Here is a 23,139-nt window from a genome sequence, read left to right on the forward strand (position 1 = left end):
ATTAAAGAGTAACACACAGCTTTTTAACAAGGTCTTGGCAAATCCTACTTTTCCTTTCAGAAAGAAACAAATTCCCAGGCTGGATGGGCCCATCTGTGGCCCCACACATTTCCCTCTTAAAGTTTGGATATATATCGTTCGTTTGTGCTCAGGTTCCAATAGAAAAAAGAAAGAACTTTGTTTTTGTAAAATAAAAACGAGGACAAATAAGGATAAAGAAAACAACCTAATAAACGCATTTCTGTCGTGTTTCATGCGAACGAGGGGGGGGGGGAATAGGGGGCGGCACAGGGGGCCCACTAGGTCTGGAAGAGATGTAGGGCTCGCAGTCTGGGACCGCAGGCGGACAGCGGCAGTCCCTCTGACAGGTAGCTCACCAACGGGCTCCAAACGTAATCAAAGCCCCTGCGTGAATCCTCAACTATGTCTGTCATCCTTTCAAGCGCCAGTGCGCACCATAACCGGGCATGCCATTGGGTAATGGAGGGGGCCTCCGCCTTCTTCCAGGCAGTGGCTATTGTCATTTTGTCCGCTCCCAGGCATAACCACATAATAGAGCGATCTCCTTGGGTCCGATTCTTCAGGTAGGGTCCCGCGCGCCCAGGAAAGCATGTTCCACAGTGTGTGGGATTCTTTCCAGAAGGGCTGGATGGAGGGGCAGTCCCACCAAATATAACAGAAGTCTCCCTGCAACCCACAACCCCACCAACATTTGTCTATAATATGTGTGAATATGGAGTGTAGTTTCTGGGGGTGCAAGTACCATTTATACATGACTTTGTAGTGTGATTCTCTTAAAAACATGGTGCGATTATGTTTGACGATATCGCTGTACAAGGAACCCCACTGCTTCTCGTCTAAGGGGGGCGGGTAACAGCGCATCCCAGAATTCCCTATGTTGTGGGACCGGTTGGAGGCCCGCCGTCAAAAGCAAAGCATACAGGAAGAATATGCAGCCCTGCGAAGTGGTGCCTGATTGCATTAATTTTTCCACGGGGAGCAAGTTTCTGGTTTTGGCCAGCTGCACCTGGGGTTGTTGCACCCAGGGTTTTAGTTGGAGGTAGTGGTATTCTTCTGTGGGCGGTACCTTAAAACACATTCCACAAAGGAGAGCAGTTTACCCCATTGGACCAAGTCAGAGAGCATGAGGCATCCACCCTCTCTTCATCCATCAAAGGGCCCTTCCAGCAATGCAGGGGGGGGAGAAGGCTGGCTTAAAATGAATGGGGGGGTAGGGTGAAGGGAAGGTCGTCGGAGGCAGTGTCTTGGTAACGTTGTGCCATACATGAAGGTCGGTGGCTGTGGGAGTGCTGAGGTATTCATTAGGCGGTCCATCATGATTTTGTTTCCATGGACGGTCCCATATGGTTCTACCCGCTATCTGCTTTTACATTTGGAGCCAGTGTCTGTCGGAGGCCCTAAAGGACCACTCTATCATGACCGTCAACTGGGCTGCCTGAGAGTACAGGCGAAAATCCGGAGCAGTCAACCCACTCTCCAAACGTAGTTTAGTCAGGAGCCGCTGGGATATACGCGCCCTCTGTCCCTGCCAAATACATTTGGTGATCAATTCCAGGAACAGCATTTTATCAACTGTAATCGGGAGGCCCTGGAAAAGGTAAATGAGTCTGAGTAAGACATTCATCTTCATTGCATTTATCCTGCCTATCCAGGAAACTAATGCCAATCCCCATCTCTGGAAATCAGCCTGGAGCTGCAGGGGTGGGGAAGTTGGCCTTCTAGAGGTCAGTTAGTTTGGGGGGTAAGTTTAACACCTAAATAGGTTATTTCTTTGTGTACGCAGAAGGAGGGGGACGTCTGCTCAACCCTTGCCATCGGCACTTGGGGCAGAGTTAGATTAAGAAGGAAAGATTTGGATAAATTGGCTTTGCAACCTGCTGCCTTCTCAAAAAGGCAGAGTTTGCTTAGAATAGCCGGCAGCGATGTCGGTAATGGGTAGTAGAACATTATCCGCGAAGAGCGAGATTTTATGTTCATCTGGGCTAAATTTGACCCCATGAATGTCGGGGTTGGCTCTTATCCACGTTGCAAATGGCTCTATGCAGAGGGCGAAAAGCATAGGGGAGAGGGGGCAACCCTGCCTTGTCCCCCGTGACAGCGGAAAGAAGTCTGACGCTTCACCGTTCACAAGAACTCTGGATCTGGCAGAGTGATAGTTAGCCTGGAACATGCAAATAAAAGACTTGCTAAACCCGAAGCAGTGAAGGGTGCAACGCAGGAAGGACCAGTCTACCAGGTCGAAGGCCTTCTCTGCATCCAATGACAGGAGGGCCACTGGAACACGCCTGTTCTGCACTTTGTCTATTAAATGTATGATCCTGAGCAAGTTATCATGGGTTTGTCGACCCTTGATAAAGCCCGATTGGTCGAGCTGTATTAACGAGGGTACGATATTCTCTAGTCGATTGGCCAAAATATTTGAGTATAATTTAGCGTCCAGATTTAAAAGGGCTATGGGTCTATAGGACGCACATAGTTGCGGGTCCTTCCCTGCTTTAGGAATTATTGTAATTAGTGCTTCCCCCATCAACGGGATACACCTGGTGTGTAGCAGCTATTACATTGAAGAGGTTTGTCCTATAAGGGGTCCGCTCCTAAGCAAACTTTCGGTAGAAGTGAGCTGTTAGCCCATCGGGCCGGGGGCTTTCTGGAGTTTAAGGGTGTCTATTGCTTTATGGACCTCTTCTATCGTGATAGGTGCACTAAGCTCACTATTGATGGGGGAGAGAACCTGTGGTAGGTCCAGTGAGTCCAGGTAGCAGGATTGGTCCTGCTCAAATATGGGTTCCACTGTATAAAGTGATCTATAGAAGTCCCTGAATGCGTTCGCCTTTCTTCCCTTGCTAGTGTGCGATGCCCGCGTCATCGACAATGTGTTTAACATATTCTTTCTCCTGTTTTGCTCTGAGCTGTCATGCCAGCCGAGCGCCTAGTTTGTCTCCCCCGTCATAGCCACGGGCCTGAAGGCGTAAGATTGTCTTTTCCGCCCTGTTGGTGTATACGGCTTGTAGTTACTCCCTTGCTGCCGTTGCCCTCCTCAGATTCTGAACCGACGGGCCCTCTTTGTGTGTTTTTTCCGCCTCCCGGAGCTCCCTTTCTAATAGAAGCCCCTCTCCCATCTGCTGTTTAAAAAAAAAAGAAAAAAGTAGCCAAGGCAATACATTTTCCCCTCACAACTGCCTTGAAGGCAACCCAGTTATTAACGTGGGAAGTGTCCGCGGGGTCATTAGTGACAAAAAAATCCTTAATTGCCTTCCACAGGCCATCACTGAGCAATATGTCTCTGGTTAAAAAATTGGGGAAGTACCATCTAGCAAGTTTAGAACGCCGGGCCAGCCAAACAATTTACACTTCCAGTGGGGCGTGGTCTGAGAGGCAGATCGGATGCACACAAGCCCCCGCAAGCGACTGGCAGAGTGTCTGACGGGTAAGTATACGGTCAATCCTAGAGTGTGATCTATGGGAGTGGGAAAATAATGAATAGTCTTGTGTTGAAGGATTAAGAGCCCTCCAAGCATCTTCCAGCCCCAAGCGTTGCAAGGATACCCGGAGGGGTTTACTGAAGACTCCCCCTGCAGATCTGTGTGGGTGGGTCGTGTCTAAGGTAGGGTCCCAAATAAGGTTACAAATCTCCCAGCAGGATTACGTCCCCCAAGGTGAAACCCTCCAGCGCTAGTAAAAACTTGAGGAGAAAGTTTGATTGTCCCGTGTTGGGTGCGTGTACTGTGGCGCTAGTGCGTGGTCGACCCCGCAATGTCCCCTTGACCATAAGAAACCTCCCTGCCTTGTCGGAGTGAGTGGCGTGATGAAGGAAATGGACGGAGGACTGGAAAAGACGAGTAACCCCATTCTGTTTAGTGGTGGACGAAGAGCGGAATATCAAAGTATAGGTTTCGTGTTTTAGGCATGTGTCTTCCCCCTTCTTTAAGTGGGTTTCCTGGAGCACCACTATCTGAGCCTGGTGGTCTCCCAGGTATTTCCACAACCGTGGCCTCTTGTTTGGAGAGTTAAGCCCCCGCACATTCCACGATACGTAGCTAACGGACACTTAGTCCGGAGCATGCGGTGCCCTCCCCACAGGCACCCCCACCAGCGGTAGACTCCCCCACCACCCCAACCCGACTATCCCCCACCACCCGACCCCCTCATAAGATCCCCGCAGGGACAGCTTTGTATAACCTACGGAAAAAACATTAATATCCAACATAAACAATAACTTTGAGGTGGGGAGTCCCCAAAGTGATTTGAGTTCATCACCCTAAATAGCTCCAGGGCAAGTCCACGTCTGCTCCCCAATGGCCGGGACAGCTGTACTCGTAGCCAGAGAGAAAGGTATATCACATGCCAACAGAGGGACCTAAGTTCAAGGTCCTTGGGTGGGGGGGGGGCACGGCCTCTTATCTCCATTCAGACCAGACGAAGTCCTTGTTTCCCCCCCCGACCAACGAGGGTTGAGCTGCTTCACCCCAGGATCAGGAGGACCTGAGCTTTCAAATTTGTAACCCCTTCAATTTCTTGCCAACTTTCTTAAATGTCTGCCAGTGGCCAGGTGATCGCTGCTCCGGGCACCCATCTCCCACGGTTGCATCCGGTCGCGGTGGGTTGTTCTGTAGACCAAGTAGTTCTGCTGCTTCTTTGAGTTCCGTGAAGTGGTACGATTTGTTGTCGAGCATAATGGCTATGTCCAAAAGGTATGTCTGCCTTTATCAAACTTATCGGTCCCTTAGAGCCTCTGGTATCGGGCAAAATTGCTGCTGGCCCACCAGCGTGGCTGGTGCTACATCCTGAAAAAGGGAGCATGTTGCACCTTGAAAAGTGACTTTGTCGCTGCTTTTGGCCTTCCTGAGGATCAGTTTTTTTTTAGTATTGAAGGAGCTAAACTTGGCCAGAATATCCCTCGGGCGTCTATTGTCTCCTTGTAGTCGTGGGCCCACCTTGTGTACGCGTTCCAGCTGGACATCTGGGCAACTCTTTTTTTTTTTTTTTTTGGACTTGTATAGCGCTGGAAGTCAACCCCCGAAGGGGTATCTCCGCGCTTTTGCATAACCAAGAAGCCAGTATCTGATACATAAACAGAGAAGTGGAAAGGCAAGAAGAGAACCTAAGAGGCTACAAATAGGAACGTTTTCAAGGACTTCTTAAAGGATTGGAAGTTAATAATGTTTTTCAAAGCAAGGGGCAGTGAATTCCAAAGGATAGGACCTTTGTAGGATAGAGCTCGCCCTCCCTGCCTGACTTTTTTTATCCTAGGAACCTGCAGTTGTTGTTGAGTGCTAGAGCGCAGTGTTCGACTGGGAGTGTAGGGTTTAAATATTTCTTTTAAATATTTAGGTCCATTGCCAAACAGACAACCATGGATAGTACAGCAGATTTTGAATATTACACGCTGTCTAATCGGCAGCCAATGAAGCTTTGTCAAAAGGGGAAAAGATGTAAACCTTGGCGGGGCATTAAGAGCTAATCTAGCCGCGGTGTTCTGGACCACCTGTAGTCTCTGTAGTTGTTCATCATTTGCCGAAACCAACAATCCATTACAGTTGTCTAGTCTACTTATGACCAGAGCCTGGATAAGAGTCTTCCTATAAGAATCAGATAGAAATGGGAAGACTCGCCGTAGCAGTCCAATGATCTGAAAACAGGAGCCTGCTACCTGGTTTGTGTGTTCTTTAAACAGAAGAGAACTATCTAGACGTACACCAAGATTTTTGACAGTTTGTTTGGGGCTTGGAATTGGTCCTAAATCCAGGGGCCACCAGTCTGGGGACCACAGAAGTGTGGCCTCCCCAAACAGCATAACCTCGGTTTTGCTTACATTGCACTGGAGGCGATTGATGGCCATCCAGTGAGATATAGCCCTCATGCCGTCCGCAAAAGATTTTTGTATTGTGGGCGTGAAGGTTTTAAAGGGGAACAAAAGCTGAGTGTCGTCAGCGTATGATATCGGTGTGAACCCATAAGATCTTACTATATCCGCCAACGGGGACATATACACGTTGAAAAGTGTGGGGCTTAGGCAAGAGCCCTGTGGCACTCCTTTAGTGAGCTCTCTTGAGATGGAATGGTGGGAGCCCAGTCTTACCTCTTGATGGCGATCCGAAAGAAAGCTTTCTAGCCAGGAAAGAGCCACTCCTTCTATTCCCTTCTCCCTCAGGCGATCGAGAAGTATCTCATGGGATACAGTGTCGAAGGCAGCGGATAAATCTAACAGCACTAGAATCAGTGAATTTCCTCCATCCAGTGACATCTTGATGGTATCAGTCACTGAGAGGAGGGCAGACTGTGTGCTGTGATTGGGCCTAAATCCAGATTGAGAAAGGTCTAGGCCCTCCGCTGCCTCGATGTACTTGGACAAGTAGGTGTTCACATGTCTCTCGGTCATTTTGCTGAGAAAGGGGAGGAGGGAAATAGGTCGGAGATTGGAAAGATCGGTCCATGGAATAGCTGCGTTCTTCCGGATTGGGTTCACCACTGCTTTTTTCCATTCAGTGGGCACAGATCCTTCTCTGAGGGAATGGTTGATCAGATTTAGAATGTGGGGCCTAAGCAATGTATGTAGGGAGGCTGTTATTTTAGCTGATAGAAAATCCTCTGGAGAACCAGATTTTATATGGCTCATTAAAGAGGTGAGATCGGAGTCAGTGACTGCTGGGAACATCATAAGTGTGGATTTATTCTGCATGGGCAGGATAGATGGAAATAAGGAGTTGTCACTATTTTGATCGGAGGCCAATAAAATTTTGTCATAGAGTTAATTTTATTTTCAAAAAATAATGAAATGTCATCACATAGTTGTTGGGAAAAGTCATCAGGGCTTTTGCATGCAGTCGGCTTTACAAATTCCTGGAGAATTTTAAATAGTTCCTTAGATCTATTTCCCGCTTCGGCAATTTGTTGGGAAAGGCTATTCCTCCGCGCAAATTTGATGTTTTTGTAGTATTTAGTCTGTGCCTCATAGTGTGATCTCTTGTTTTCTTCAGTTCGTGTTTTCCTCCACTTCTTTTCTAGTCTCCTGCAATTTTGTTTTTCTGTTCTAAGCTCCTCGGTATACCAGATTTCTTGTTTGGTGGCAGGGTATTGTTTGTGTAGTTTTAAAGGTGCTATTTTATCTATTGCTTCCTTAAGGGAATTGTTGAACTTGGTTAAGACAGTCTGTATGCTGTCGGTCTCTATGGGAATGGGCTGCTTCCATTCCTTTTGCAATTCCTCTATGGTGACTTTATACCACTGTCGACGCCAGATTGGTGGTAGGGAGTTTATTTTAGGGAGCTTGTCCGCTTTAGATATGGAAAATTCCACGATGAAGTGGTCGGACCAAATTATATGAACCGGGGAGGAGCATTGTACCTGAGGGAAGTTGGTGAAAACCAAATCAAGGAGGTGATCTCCTATATGAGTGGGCTCGTGATTTTGTAATGTCAGTCCAAGGGAGGATAGTTCGGAGACCAGGGAGGTCGTTTCAGGGAGTGTGGGGTTATCAATATGGATATTAAAATCGCCAAGGAGAAGAAAATCTTCTTTTGCTTTAAAATGTGGGGCCAGAAGCTCCAGTAATGCTAGAGGAAAACCTGTTGAGGGCCCAGGGGGGCGATAGACTAGGGCTCCTTTCCAGAATCTATTTGAGGCATATTGCATTTTGAAAATTAATATTTCAAAGAGAGAGTTGTGCCTCTGTTCTAGCGTGATGATCTTCAGGTAATCTTTGTGTATAATGGCTAGGCCACCACCAGTTTTCTCTGGACGGTCAAAATGGACGATCTTATAGCCCAGAGGAACCCCGACAGCAATAGCGGGGACTGTATGGGGTTTTAACCAGGTTTCCGTTAGGAAACAAAGATCAGGTTGATTTGTATGTATTAAGTCCCATACCTCTAATTGATGTCTAGGTAGGGAGCGATAACCTATAACTCTCTCCAAGAACCGTAGAAAAAAGACGCACCATAAATGATTTCTGGTCAGGCCCTTCGCAGCCCTCCTCCAGGCCCGCACCCTAATGTTGTCTCTGTGAGACCGGTTTTCAAAATCTTCATATCTAAGCGTGGCGGCGCGGAGTAGCAATTTCACAGTGACTGATTCCTCCTCTAAGGGCTTCAACCGACCCTCCAGCTCCTGGCATATAGTCTCAGGGTCTAGGGTGCATATGCCCACCGAATCCACGTCTGCCTGAAGCACCACCAGCCTTGTTCCCACCTCTGCTCAAAATGCGTCTGAGGCACCGAGGTCTGCCTTAATATCCTCTCGTAGCTCTTTCTTGAAGTCTCAACAGCGTCAGCAGCTCGTCTCGGGTGAGAGCCCTTGCGTCTTCTGATTACTCACCCCCACCTTGTCCACCCTGGTTGCAGTGGGGGAGAAATAGCTGGAGACTCTGTTGGGCTGCGCCTCCTTAGGTGGCATAGGGCTAAGGCACTCGGTCAGCTCAGGGCCACCCTCACTCTGAACGTGTCGGACACCTAAACAAGCAGGCTCTCCAAAGCGCGGCGAGTCTCCAGTGGCAGGCACCTGCTCCCCTGGCTACAGGCAGCACCGGCACCCAAGACCTAAAAGCCCCAACCCTGTCCCCAGCATTCAGCTATAGGCAGTCCACCTTGTACTCTATATGCTTCCTCATGGGCCATTCGTGTTCAGCGGCAGGCATCCTCACCATGTGGCTTTGTTTTCTGCAGGGGGCCTAGCGGGAGCCATGATAAGGTCAGGCAAGGCACTCTCGACATCTTGCTCGCCGTTCAGGTTACCGTGGGGGAAATCAGGCTACCCCGCTGCATCTCCGCGATCTATCCTCTTGCTCCCACCTGTGGGATGGGCTCCACGTTGGTTCCTCACTTTCGGTGGCTCACAGGGAGTCCGATCCCCTCCGCACACCGGGACCAGGCTCGCCTCTTTCTTCTGGGCGACTGCACTGCCTTAGAGTCCAGTATATGGGGGGCGTTTATGGGGTCTTTCAGCATGTCTTCAGGAGCCCCCGCAGCCTCTGCGGGTTAACGTTGGCCGTTCTCTCGACCTGCCGAGGTCCGCTGCCATCTTAGTCTCTCGGCCGCAGTGTGGGCCCCCTCCGTCTCAGCGGCAAAAAAGACAGAATGCTGCTACGCCGCTGCCCGTTACGATGTTCCTTAGGCTCAGCGCATATTAAGCCATCTGTACGCCTCATTTTGTCTGCGTCCTGCACTTTGGCGCAGTGAGGTTCCCGGGGCTCGGAGCAGAACCGGGTGGAATCATGTCCGTGCCGCCATGATGGTTGGCCACACCACCCCCCCCCCCCCCCCCCACTATATTGGGGTTTTTTATAAACAGCTTTTATTTGCCAAATAACAAATCTATATATCGCAGAGCACTGTAGACCAGCAACTCGTGCACAGAATATGTACATAGAAATGACTTCGACACTTTCTAGAACAAAATAGGACAAATTAAGAGCAATACAGTTGCAATATTAACCAAAGAAACAAACCACACAACCATCCCCCGACGCACTCACGCCTACCCCAGAGCAGCACTAGAGAAGAACAATCACAACTATCCAGACACAGCACACCTACATCCACGGGGCAATATTGCATATCCCCTATAATGGGAGGGACGCCAAGTCATTTGACCTGGCTACTGAAACAGGCTCCAGCTCCAGGCCACGATACTCTGCCCATCGCCGCCAGATTTTATAATGCTTAAGTGGGCACCCCCTGGCCACAAAGCTAGGGATCTCCAGCCCCATACAGAAATCCATGCCATTTTTCCACACAGATACCGAGGGTGCCCTCGGAGCCTTTCACGCTTTAGCAATGTCCCGCTTTGCCAAGGTGAATCCCAGTAGTATAAGATGGCGTTTGTATATGTTACCTCCTATATCGTCCATGACCTGCAGCGGGACCAGCTTGGGGAGCTCCCATCCCAGTACCTCAGAGAGGCACGACAAAACTCCCCGCCAAAGTCGTGCTAGGGCGGTGCAGTGCCAGATAGTATGCAGCAAAGTACCCTCCTCATGTTGGCATCGGAGACACTCCGGGGAGGCCACCAATCCCACCCTCCAGAGCCTGACCCTCGTGAAATAGACCCGATGGAGATACTTAAACTGGATAAGGCAAAGACTCACAGCTATGGATGTCCCCCGCGGTGAGGCCAGGGCCTCCACCCAGTCCTCCTCCTCCAGCGGGCCTATATCCTCCTCCCAGGCCTCCCTGAGACGCTGCAATATGGGGGAGAAATGTGTGACCAAGGACGTGTAGATCTTAGAAATTTTGTGGTCATGGAGGTCCCCCATAAATATCTTTGCCTCTATGGGACTAAACTCAGCCAGGGACCCCAAACCCTCGACATACAGGGTGATAGCATGTCGGAGCTGTAGGTATCTGAAACATTGGGTTTTAGGCATTTGAAAGTCCTTTTGGAGGTCCTGGAAGGACTTCAGAACCGATCCCCGCATGACGTCCCCAAGAGTAGAAATACCAATATGGTCCCAGCTCCGAAACCCGGACAGTGTAGCCAGTTGCGGCAGTCGCCCATTGTGCCAAAGGGGAGTCTCACGAGTTAGCCTGTTCCACCACCCGGTCCTCTGCAACGCCTGTCGCCATATTTGAAAGACAAGTTTCGTAGCTGGGGGCAAGGAGCTGTGTAACGGAGTGGAGTAAAGTATAGCATGTATGGTGTGATCCCCCATACAACATCTCTCGACCGCGTAGGCTGGATCAGCCCTATCCCTATACCACCACTCATTGAGAACTGATAGGTGGGAGGCAATATAACAGGACAGGATATCAGAGGTTGCCAAACCCCCACAATACGTGGACCAAAACACGTCTGCAGGGCCCCCCTTGCCATTACACCAGCCCACAAAAACTGACCCAGGGCCGCATTAACCCGTCGAAACCATCCGGGAGAGATCGGATAGGGATGGTTTTGCAGTTGGTAAAGGAGGCAGGGAAGCGACACCATCTTAAAGATGGCCGACTGGCCAATGTTGATAGGGGCATGTGGGACCAGACTTTAACGTCCTCGCACACATGATCCCATACAGGGGCTAGATTCCTTTCCCAAGAGATGATTGATGAATCCGATATGAACACTCCTAAGTACTTCAATCCCCCAGAGGCCACCTGGACAGAGGAGACCCAGGAATCGGGACCCGCCCCTCCCCCAATGGCCCATAGAGTAGATTTGCGAGGGTTCATATACGAACCCGAGGTCTCCCCAAAAATGTGCATTATGCGCAGAAGGCGCGGTCCCGTCCTATCTATATTTGTGAGAAGAGGACGTAGTCCGCATACAAGGCAATGCGATCCGACGGGCCCGTCGCCCACTCCAGACCAGTCACTTGGGCATAAATCCGTACCCAGGACACTAAGGGTTCCATCGCTAGAGCAAACAAATGGGGGGACAGCGGAAAACCCTGCCTAGTGCCCCGCCCGATAGAGAACGTGGAGGAAACAAAGCCCGCCACTCGTACAGACGCAGTCAGGTCTGTATATAGGAGAGTCCGATAGGACAAGAAGCGCAGTCCAATATGTAACCTATGGAGGAGAGCGAATAAATGCACCCAGCTTAGGGAATCAAAGGCCCTCTCCATGTCTGCAAGCAGTAGCGCGGCCCGCTCCCCAACCCCTGGACGGTTGCCACTGCAACGTGAACGCGTCGAATATTGTGGCGAGTCACCCGCTGAGGCATAAACCTGGCCTGTTTTTATTTATTTTAATAATTTGTATGTATGATATTTATTATTTTGTGACCTTGTGCCAATTAAAGTTTTGGATTGGTATCCCATCCCACTTATCAAGTGAATTATACACCATACGATAACTGCATTGAAAATCTGTTATCAACAGTAACGGCCATAAAATAACAAGATATGGAAACATTAATTAAAAACCTACACCAGACCATAGATTCACATTTTTGTGCAAATATGTATAAAATGAAATACGGCTATCTCAAGAAACCAGCAGTTGTGATAATAGCTGAATTTTCACCGGTTCGTATATGAAACTTCCACTGGCAGCTGTTACTGGCATGTATTTCCAACAAATAAATAGAGTAGACACTGATCTGATCTTAAGTTCAAATGAGTTAAAAAAAAAAATAATAATAATTCAAACATAAAAATTGCTTAAACAATACAACTGAAATACTTTTTATGCAATAACAGATCTATACATTTAAAGAAGGAAATGTCTTTTAAACATTACAAAATAGGAAAATACTTTTTTGATATCAAGGATTTAGGCAGGTGAATTTAAGGATTTTTAATTACAAAAGCCTTTTAGAAGTGATGTGTGTATTCCAAATAATACTGAGCCAGAGTGGAGGCCTTTGTGATGAACTGCTTAAAAATATTAAACTAACCACGTAAGGTACAGGAAAAGAGCTACGGTCAGTTTTCCAAAGCACCCTTTGGAAGCTGGTGATAAAATAATGAAAGCTCATTTTCCTCTTTGGCATTTGAGTAAATCTAACAAGAATACAACATTTTAAAAGATGCATTGTAATGGCTCTGGGGACAAGCTAAACCCAAACCAGAAGTTTTAGCAGATAAAGTGGGAGTACAATTGGACACTTTCGGAAAAATCTGTAGGTTAGAATTATTTAGCATGAGGGCATCCAAACACTTGGGAATCCAATCGGTGGAGGTGGTGTGGAGAAGGGTATTTCCAAAGATGAAGACGGAGATGCCTCTTTCTGCCAAGAGGCAAGCAAAACAATGCCGTTGCTGTCAAGGCTGTTGTCCTATGCAACTTACTCTCTTATTCACCCCTTCGTCCAACACTGAAATATAGTTGTGAGCAAATCAAGAGGCGGATAATAATTCGTGAGGATAAACAAACTAATCAGTAAAATCTGGAGTACAAACTAGCCAGTCCGAAACAGAAACAAACTATGGAACAGGAGACCGAAAATTGCGAGGAAAGCAACGCCAAGTAACTTATTCAGAGCAAGCAACTATCTGAAGACACCATTACAACCCACTGATCTCATGTAGGAAGTACAATTTATAATCTGAAAATATTGTGCGGGAAAAGGAGGTCCTCTAAAGTTGGAATTTTAAGGTTAAACTAGAAAGTAAATGGTGATTTACCAACCTGTGAAACCTGGAATGAATACTGCTTAAGATGGCAGCTTCCAGAATCTTCCACATGCCTTTGCGTCCCAGAACCACTAGAAGATTTGAGCTCCATATTCCCAAACGTACTCCTACCCCCCCCCCCCCACCAAACCCCCACCTACTTCCACCAAAGACAGGCTTGTGTGTGTCCATTAGAGTTCTTGGAGACATGGTCACTGTGCTTCCATAACTATCTTTCACAACGCCAGAACTCAGAAGAGAGATGACAAACAAAACAAGCATTTGCAATGCAATAGGTCTCGCATTTACAGGAGTTTGAGCTATTCGTTTTGTAAATTACAATGTCTTTTATTTATGTTTTGGTTTTTAAAACAAATAAAAGGCATTGTTAATTGCAATGCTAGTAGCTTAAACTCTCGCAAATGCGAAACCTATTGCATTGCAAATGCTTGTTTATGCTTCTGAAGCTGTTGGTGAGAGGGGTTCACCAATGGCCCCCAACAGCCAGACCCAATCTAGAGTTACATGGGGCGCTATTGAGAGGGGTATTTAATACAGTCGATGTCTACACACACAGACACAGTGGTCATCTTCAAACCCTGTACATTGGGGGTCCAGCCATTCTACAGATGTGTGCCAGAAGGCCACACAGTAACGCCACTGTCCAGGAGGGGAAATCCACCACCCTGCCGAGGTCAGGAAGCTCAGGGATGTTTCCGTATGCACAGTAAACTTTCAAAAGTTACAGAGCGTGCATTCACACAACCTTAAAGACCTACTGATGGTCTGTGCGAAACGTCTCGGACATGTTGTTGAGCAAAAAAACTCTAATAAATGGCCAATTCCATGGAAATATGAGAACTGTATTTATAGCCAGATAAAGCACATGATCTCCCACAGTTTGACATGTCTGTGATTACTTCACCCATGCTTCCCACATACCTGTCCACTCGCCATATCTATCACATGTGTGAACTTCGAGCAGTTCTGAATGTCCTGCCCCAACACTTTCCATTCTGAGGCTCGGAGTTTTAGGACTGTGCCTAGATGCTGCTCACACCAGGGGCCGTCTTGTACACCGTGCTGGGTGGGGGTCTACGTGCGTGCCCCCAGGGCACTGCTGTAGTACACAAGGGACTCCCAGTAATGAAGGGGCCATGCCGCCGCTCACGCCCCCTCATTACTCCTGACGCTCTCAGCCCAAACAGCAAATAAGTGAGAGGGCCTGGAGCCACCCACTGCGCGTGAAGAGCAAAAACAGAGGGGGAGCTGCGCACGAGGAACGGTGAACATGCGCGTTCTTGGACTCTTCCCACAGGCACGCAACATGGGCGGGCGGAGGGATTGGCACGTGAGCTGATGAATGAAATGGATGGATGAACGGCGAGTGCATGCTTTGATGGATGAGTGGCAGGAAGGATAAGTGGATGGATGAGTGGCAGGAAGGATGAGACAATGGATGAGTGGGTGGATGAGTAGGTGTGCGGCTAGAGGGAGGGACAAGGGAGCAGATGGATGACGAGATCAGCGGGCGCCTGCTTTGATAGATGAGTGGGTGGCTGGAAGAGCGGGTGGAGGAATGGTCGAGTGGGCAGATGGGTAGATGATTCAGAGATTGGTAGGTGCATGTGTAGATAGATGAGCGGGTGGATTAGTGACTGGGTGTTCTGATTGGTTAGATGAGTGGTTGAATGTGATTCATTTCCCTCGAGTGCATCAAAGCAGCCGTGTGGTCAGGTTATCACGCAGCGTGTTTGTTTAAAGACCCGATTCAGCTGGACAAGAACACAGAGGTCTGAGGTGTGACCTAGAGCAGGGGTGTGCCGCATTTGCCTAAGAAGACTCGATCGATGCCACATTTTGAGAACCACCAATTACATAAATGGCTCCTTCTCATTTGAATGAATTCTCCAGACCCGTGTACCCATTGGACGCAGCGCCCACGCAGAGACGGGGCAACATTACAGGACAAGCAAAGGGTGCAGCCTGTGTGGCTTGTGCTGCGTACAGTGCAGTCTTTCCTGTTTTTGTGATCGGCCCTTCTGCGAGCCTAGGGGGTGTTTACTGTATGCCTTCACTTGCTTAACTTTTCGTTGAATAATATATGCCCTATATTTCTAAGTGTTATCTTTGAGTTCTATGAACGACCCTGCATCAAATTCCCCGCTCTAATCGCTAGTTCTAAAGGTCACTGGTTTGCAGAGGATGGGTCAATATATAGAAATACAGCTGAATCAAAGTTCACAATTTTAGAAATATCTACAAATAGCACTTAAGGAGTTATCGGCACATGTGATTTGGGATATGACAATAACAACAACATCCTTAAAGAAAGCGAGAAAAAAAATTGTCGCACCAGGCGCTTCTGACTCTAAAGCCCATCCTGACCTAACGTCTGTAGCTGCATCAAGGAAAGCAATGTGTAATATAAGTTTCCCTGAAATAATAATACTCAGTGCGTCTATTTTAGAGAAGATGCAGAGGAGTAGAGTAATGGGTGCTTGCAATATCACTGCAAATAAGGGCAGGGGGACAGGCAACAGCCTGACCCACTATGGCAGGAGGTGACGCCGGGATGGCGAAGACAGGCAGAATGAATATAAGTGCTTTGCCCCTTGGTTTGGCCCCCTCACCCCAAAGGGAGGGGATTGTGGCTGGACCGGGGGCCTTAGTGGAGGCCACCCCCCCCCCGGGAGCAGAACCCGGGCTGCTGGAAAGGGTGGGGGTAAGGGAAGCGTAGGCAGGACGTTACTGGGCAGCAGATTAGGACATGATAGGACAGGATAGAGGCATGGAGGAAGGAAAGAAAGTAAAGGAGAGGCATTCATGGAGGGAGGAAGGGAAGCAAGGGAGGGATAGAGTCATGAGGGAGGAAAGGAAGCAAAAGAGAGAAAGAGCCATGGAGAAGGAGATAAAGTAAAGAAGAGAGACATTCATGGGTGAGGAAGGAAAGCAAGGGGGGGGTCAGAGACATAGAGGAAATAAATGAAATGCAGGTGAGATAGAGGGAATGAGGGTGGAAAGTAAGCAAGACATGGGTAAAGGCTTGGAGGAAGGAAAACAAGTAAGGAAGACAAAACAAGCGGCCGTGAAAGTGATCGCGATCAAACATCAAAGCGGCTGCGAAAGTGAAAGCAAATGGTGTGCAGGCTGCCAAATGGTGCGCGCGCCCGGCGCACATGCACTGTATTTGGAGGCCTGAAAGCACTTGTTTGCACTTCCAGATCCCCCATTTACAAAAGCTCTCGTGAGAGCAGCGCTAAAGCGCTGGCTCAGGCGAGACCTAGAAAAGGTTTCATAAAAAAATAATTTGGGATGGTAATGGGCAATGTAACAGTTGTTTCCTGAATAAGATTGCTTAAATTAGGTACATACATATGATCTCAAAGAGGGCTAAATCACATTATAAAGAACCCTCCCCTCAAAACTGTAGAAATGTGAGTGCCAAGTTATTGTAATAAAGGCTTATCCTGCAGATACGCAACTCTGTTGCCAAGAATGGATAACCGTTTCACGCCAAAGTCTCCTCAAAATATCCTTTCATCCTGTGATAACGTGAAGCCCAAGCTTTGGCCTTAGGAGGTGGACGATGAGCGCGAATATAAGCTATACAGTTAAAGCTTCGTCACTGGATTCCCTATGATATGCATACACGGTAGAATATCTCTATAAAGGTATGAGAGCCAAGAACAGAATATTTAAAAAATAAAAAATTATTTAAGGATCATTTAATTTAAGAAGATATGCCTATAGAAGGCAACTTTTTAAGTATTTTCTTATGCATCCATTCTAAATCCAGAAATTTCTCCATTCATAACAACCACTTTTAAACAGTTTTAAACCGTAAAAAGGAAAATGGTGTTTCCCTTCTGGGGGCTGTTATTAGAGTGAAATCGCCATTGCCACTTAAGGATTTGAGATTCTGCCCTGTTCCCTCAGGACATGCAAAGTCAATCAGGCAGTGTGTTTTGTGTTTACAAAACTGGTGTGCTTGATTTCAGAAGTCTTCTCAGGGTTTGTTTTCGTTCCCTCACCATCTTAGAATGTTTATTTGATTTTTTTTTTTTTTTTTTTAAAGTGGAAGTCATATTTTTTTATTCTAGTTTAGGCAAGGTATTTCGCTCATTTCCTTTGTTTCTATGGGTTCTATTTTTAACATGTGCCCTTCTTGACTCTGTCTTCCTGGCTGTTACTCCATTAGGAAGTGTAAAAGATGCCGCAAAGAAGACTGAGGGATAGAGAGGGTGTTTGCTTAAGGGATAAGTTGGGCGAGTTGTGTAAAGTGGTTTGAGATCAACCCTTCAACCAGGGTTAAGGAGCAATGAATCCCCCATTTTTCCCCTTAAAGTGACCACCAAGTCTGATAAGTCAAAGGGGCAAAGCTCTTGTTCCCAGGCACCATGAACGATTTGAAAGACGACCTGTTTGCCACTGAGGTCTATCTTGGCATTGATGCCTTCCAACAACTGTGAGTCCTGGAAAAGGATTAGAACCATCTTCAGATCCAGCTGTTTGTGGCAGAAGAATTCCACAATATTGGATCTTTCATAGATTCCCATGCTTGAGTCATCCCTGTAGTTGAGCTAGGTGTCCCACGGTGTAAGAAGTTGCTCCGTATATACTATACCAAAGCAAGGTATGGTGTGCACAGAGTTCAGTGGATCCCCAGAGGCTTACAGAGGCTTAAGTAGATAATACTAAAATCTCTATATGTGGTATTGTGATCGAGCAGTTAGGCATATCAGAGGGCTGCGTTACGCATTTGTTGTACGCATTCAAGTAGGAAATGATTACACACACTCAGACTGAATCCAAGACCAATTATTTAGTATAAAAAGTTATTACTTTATTTTAGAACCAAGAGGAACTCAGTTGCCGTAAAGTAACGGTTTCAAGAGTGGTAATACTTTTGAAAATGTAGTAGGAATTGTCTTTCAAAGGCAGTAGGAATACTTTACAATGTGAGAGACGTGTTGTCAATCAGAAACAGTAGCAACCTTAGCAGTTGTAAAGGATAGACAGTTAAAAGCAATAGGAGAAATGCAATGCAATCCTATGGACGGAAAACAGTTATATATGTTAACAGGTAAGTACACGACTTACTCTTCCAGTCTTGTTGGGTTTAGACCAACACTGGGCAAGGTTCACTTTAAGGTAGGTACTGCACCACCAGTGGCACTGGGCCGGCCGGGTGCAGAGGTCACTGAGCACAATGTCAGTCAATGGAGACTGGGGGCACTGATCTAGGTGCAGATTGCAGGATGAACCCATGGTTTCAGGGCACAGGTCCCGGGGGGCTTAAGGCAAGCAAAGGGGGGGAGGGGGTGGGCACAAGGCAGCACCAAAGCTATACTACCAGCGGCACAGGGGTGGATTGGTGCAGGGTGCAAATCAGCGTCTGGCACCCAATGCAAACGGAGGATCTCAGTCACACAAAGAGGCTGCAGGCTTGGGCCAGGAGGCTAGATGAAGGTGACCACCAGCTGGACAGGTAAGTTGGTGAGCCACTCGGGCTGTGGGCGTTGAGTGCAGAGTGGGTGGGGGTTGCAGATCCGCCTGGAAGTTGGAGTTTCCTGGACATGGCCGCTGTTCTCGGGAGATCTGTTCTTTACTGACGTATGGCAGTCTTTCTGAGGTTCTTGGATGTTGCTGGCTACAGGATAGGTGTCCTCCTCTTCACAGGCTTTTCAAACTGGAGACCGGTCGGTAGGGCTGGGGGCCAAAGCAGTTGTCGACTGCCAGCTTTGCTGCTCAGCGTAGTCTTCATCCTTCTTCGTAGGTTGCAGGAATCTGAGGATCAAGATTCGGGGGTACCTCTTAATACTGAATATAGGGGCGTTACAGGTGTTGGCAGATGATACCCCCTTTGAATGCCCCCCTGCCTTTTGGGGAGAGGACATCCCTTAACCTGACTGGGTTAACGCCTTCCATTCAAAATGGAGGGGGGTCACCTCCGTCCAGGGCACCTCAGGAGTGGTCCTGGCAGAGCGGGGACATAGCTCTACCGAATACTAATTTTTCAGCCAACCTTGCTGTTAAAAGTTGGGCTTGGTCAAGGGGCTGGGCATCTCCACTAGCTAGAAAGGCCCTGGTTAGCATATCAAAGGGCAGCCATGAATGCTGTTCCTGCTTGGGGATAGTTATAAAGCACCTCCACCCCAAGCAGCCTTTGTCACTGGCAAACGAGCACGAGGGCTCCCACCTAAGGGGTCCAACATGTCTGTGTTTTGCAGGCTTTTGAGCAGTTAGCTGGACACAAGGGAGTTGGTCATTTTTCATGGGCATTGCTAAGATGCCCTCCTAATGCATTTTGTGATAAATCCAACAATAGTATCAGTGTGGTTTATTGTACTGAGAAGTTTGACACCAAACTTCTTAGCATTCAGTAAAGCCATCATGGAACTGTGGAATTCATAATGACAAACTCCTAGCCCATGTCCTCAATATGGCTTCACTGCACTTACAATGTCCAAGAATGGACTTAGACAATTTAGGGGCATATTGCTCATACGGCTATGCCCTCACCTGTGGTATAGTGCACCCTGCCTGAAGGCTGTGAGTCCTGCTAGAGGGTTTGACTTACCTATGCCACAGGCAGTGGTTGTGGGCATGGCACACAAGGATGTGTGCCAGGTTGACAATTTTTGTCTGCACCAAAACACAGTCTGCAAAGGCAGTGGGTATGCTTTTGGTGAGGGGGTCTCTGAAGGTGGCCCAATACATGCTTCCGGCCTTAGAGACACTCCCTGGTCTCAAGGCCATTGGGACTTAAATGTGGGCCATAGGTGTGCTAATTGTGAAAACAAAGGTACAGTTTTGGGAAAGAACACAGGCACTGGGAACAAGCAGAAGTAAGGACAATCTTGCTGGAGGGTGTGCGGACATCTGAAATTATAGACTGCACCATGGACATTGCCTCCCCAGGCTTCCATCAGCTAGCCGGCACAGCTGTCTTACAATGTCAGGAGTGGTTAAAGGCGACCTCATTTTGACCTAAGGTCCACACCAAAACACCGGACGTGGCTTATGACATTGACACCCTATTTGGCAAGCACATCAACCATGCTCTCCTTGCCCTTAAGACAGACACTGATACTACAAAAACTCTAGGCACTCTCCAATACCAGAAGGATGCCAGCGCGCACAACAATACAGGACAGGATATCAACAACATTCCTATCAGCAATCCTCTACAGCTGGTTTCTCCAAGGGAAGGGCTCGCAGATGACCACCTCATCAGAGCCGTGACACTGGTCGCAAACAGTTACCTTCTCCAGGTACCAGCTACGAAATCTTCTCATCCCGTTGGTGTGAAAATATCCCATTACCTCCCTCATTGGCAAGCCATCACCGCAGACAGATGGGTATTGGACCTTGTCACCTATGGCCATACCCTGGAGTTGAGAAAGACCAACAACTACTCCGCCAAAGGAAGCTCCCTCCCCCTTGTCTTCACTTATTGCAGAAAGAAGGCCTCATATTACTTTCAAAAGAGGCAATAGAGAACGTCTCAAGAGCGCAGAGGGGAAAAGTATTCTACTCCCGGTTTTCTCCTTATCTGCAAGAAATCATGGGAGTGGAGACCGGTCCTAGATCTCAGGAAACTCAACACATTTTTCCACAAGCAATCCTTCCGGATGGTAACTCTCTGCGACATTCTTCATTGCCTCAACAGTGGAGACTTCATGACAACTCTAGATCTGGAAGATGCCTACTTCCATATCCCCATCCATCCCAAACATCGCAAATATCTTTGTTTCACAGTATCTGGTACACATTACCAATTAAAGGTTCTCCCCTTCGGAATAAAGTCCGCAGCTTGGATGTTCACCAAATGCATGGCCCCAGTATAATAATAATAATAATAATAATAATAATAATAATAAATAAATACAATCTTTATTCGCAAAGCATACAGCCATAAAATATACAATACATTAAAAACACAAAATAACAAAGTCAATAAATGGGCTAATTCATTTTGTCACCACTATAAAAGTAACTGCACATTATACACTCCTCTTACAGGGCCATGAAATTATACATAAGTCTCAGAGCTGGCTGTTTTTTCTGGAGGCCTATTTTAGACTTATCACAATTTACATAAAACACCCCTCTAACTGAATCATTCTGAGATTTCCTGGAACTTACCTTGCTCTTAAGAAGTGTGTAACCACAAATAAAGTGTGTTCGGTCTGCAAAAGTTGCATGTGTAAAAGCGCAATTCGAGCCGGTCTAAAGCCTATATCTTTTAGATACAGTTTAAGATACAGTTGCCGGGGGATGCGTAAAATATTTGCATAAAAACTCAAAATGTAAAATGTCCTGTGGAGACCTATTGTCGCAGCCACAGGGTCCTCTAGCTTCAGCTCTCGCTATAAATCCGATGGGGACAGCCACTAGATGATTGAACATATTGAATCTAAAACGGGTGATTTAAAAACGGTCATAAGCACTGGTTAAAATAGTAAGATAGTGTTCTATTCCTTGCACTGATTTCACTAAGACATGCGCTCTGACGGTTTTAGCAACCCCTTATCTTCTTGGTCCATGCTACCCTTTTAAAAAAAATATCATAAATTAGTTTTTAATCGCCATTCTTCACTGATCTAAAATTTGTCAACACATATGATCTTCCAAGGCTATCCAACGTGTCTTTAATATATCTTAGCCATGGTATCCAAAGGGCGTGCTCCAATGAGAGGCAATCCAGGATTATCTCATGGTTTAGGGAGACCTCCTCCTTTGCCCAAATGCTCAACCAACAGTGAAGGGGTTTAACTACTGCTAAATCCCCCACATACCTCACCCTGAGTTCTTCGTGGACTGAATAAGCAGAGGTACCTTGAGGGACCTTTAATAACTGTCTCGGGTATTTATTGTGCATCGTCTGAAGCTCCCCGTATCCTTGTAGCCCCAAATGACACTCCCATACACAGCTTTAGAAATGCAAATTGATTGATATAATTTTAAAATAACCCCCCGAAGACCATATGCCTAGTCTATGTGCAAAGTTCGCAATTGCACCCATTGACTTCTTTGTGTCCACCACCTCCTCTTCTTTCAGTGTAATCCAATTTAATTTGGCATCAAATAACACCCCTAGATATTTAAAAGCTGGGACTTTGGCTATACTATGGGAACCTGCCTTGTAAAGTGTATTACTCTTCCCTCGACAGCCCACTTCCATCACATACGACTTTGCGTAATTGGGAGACAAGTCCAGTCCCTTCATAAAGGAGACGAATCAGTCAATTAAAATTTGCAATGCTCTTGGGGTGCGTGCGATGAGCACGGCATCATCTGCATAAAGCAGAACTGGTACTGATCTCGTACCTATTCTCGGCGTATCGGCATGCACAGATATCATGGCAGATTCCAGCCCATTAATGTACAACGTTAATAAAAAAAGGTGCAAGAATTCAGCCTTGCTGCACCCCTCTTGAGCATTTAAAACTATTTGTAAGATTGCCCTCTTGAGTAAAGTGTTCTGCAGCCGTGGTATGGGCATATAAAGACATCGGGGCATTTATAATTGAGCGCTCTATTACTAGATCTAACGGGGCCCATAGTTTGCTACGGTTCACCCTGTCAAATGCTGAAGTGAGATCCATAAAAGCTAAGTAAATGTGTATTTGGCTATCACTAGGTAGAGGTTCAGGCACTGGTCCACTGTGTATTTGCCTGCTCGGAAGCCATATTGGACCTCGGAGATCTTGATTTTTGTCTGCCCATTCCACTAGTCTGTTAAGGATGACCCACTCCATGACCTTAACGGTTGAGTCTAAATGGGTCTGTATCAATTAGGGTTATCCCTGTCCCCCTTCTTGTAGATGGGGACGATAATGGCTGTTAACCAAGATCGGGGCCTGGCCGTTGACACTGCCCCATTCAAAACCCTGGTTAAAATAGGGGCCCACCTCTCGATTTTACTTCTAAACAGGTCAAGGGGGTTCTGTCTGAGCCCGGCGCCTTATTGTTAGTCAGTCCCACTATGCCTATTACCTCGTGTAGCTGAAATTCAATACACGAAACACATGGGAGAGGCTCCCATGCACTATTGCAATAAGCTTTCT

The 23,139-nt window shown here is 47.2% G+C and overlaps 1 protein-coding gene across 6 annotated transcripts in view; it reads left to right on the top strand.

The window, feature by feature from the left end:
• FBXO43 (F-box protein 43) overlaps positions 1-23,139 on the top strand; it is a 450,652-nt gene that overhangs the window by 335,380 nt on the left and 92,133 nt on the right. The gene's annotated exons all lie outside the window — the stretch shown is intronic.

This window comes from Triturus cristatus, chromosome 5_1 (assembly GCF_964204655.1).
Source record: "Triturus cristatus chromosome 5_1, aTriCri1.1, whole genome shotgun sequence".
Lineage (NCBI taxonomy): Eukaryota > Metazoa > Chordata > Amphibia > Caudata > Salamandridae > Triturus > Triturus cristatus.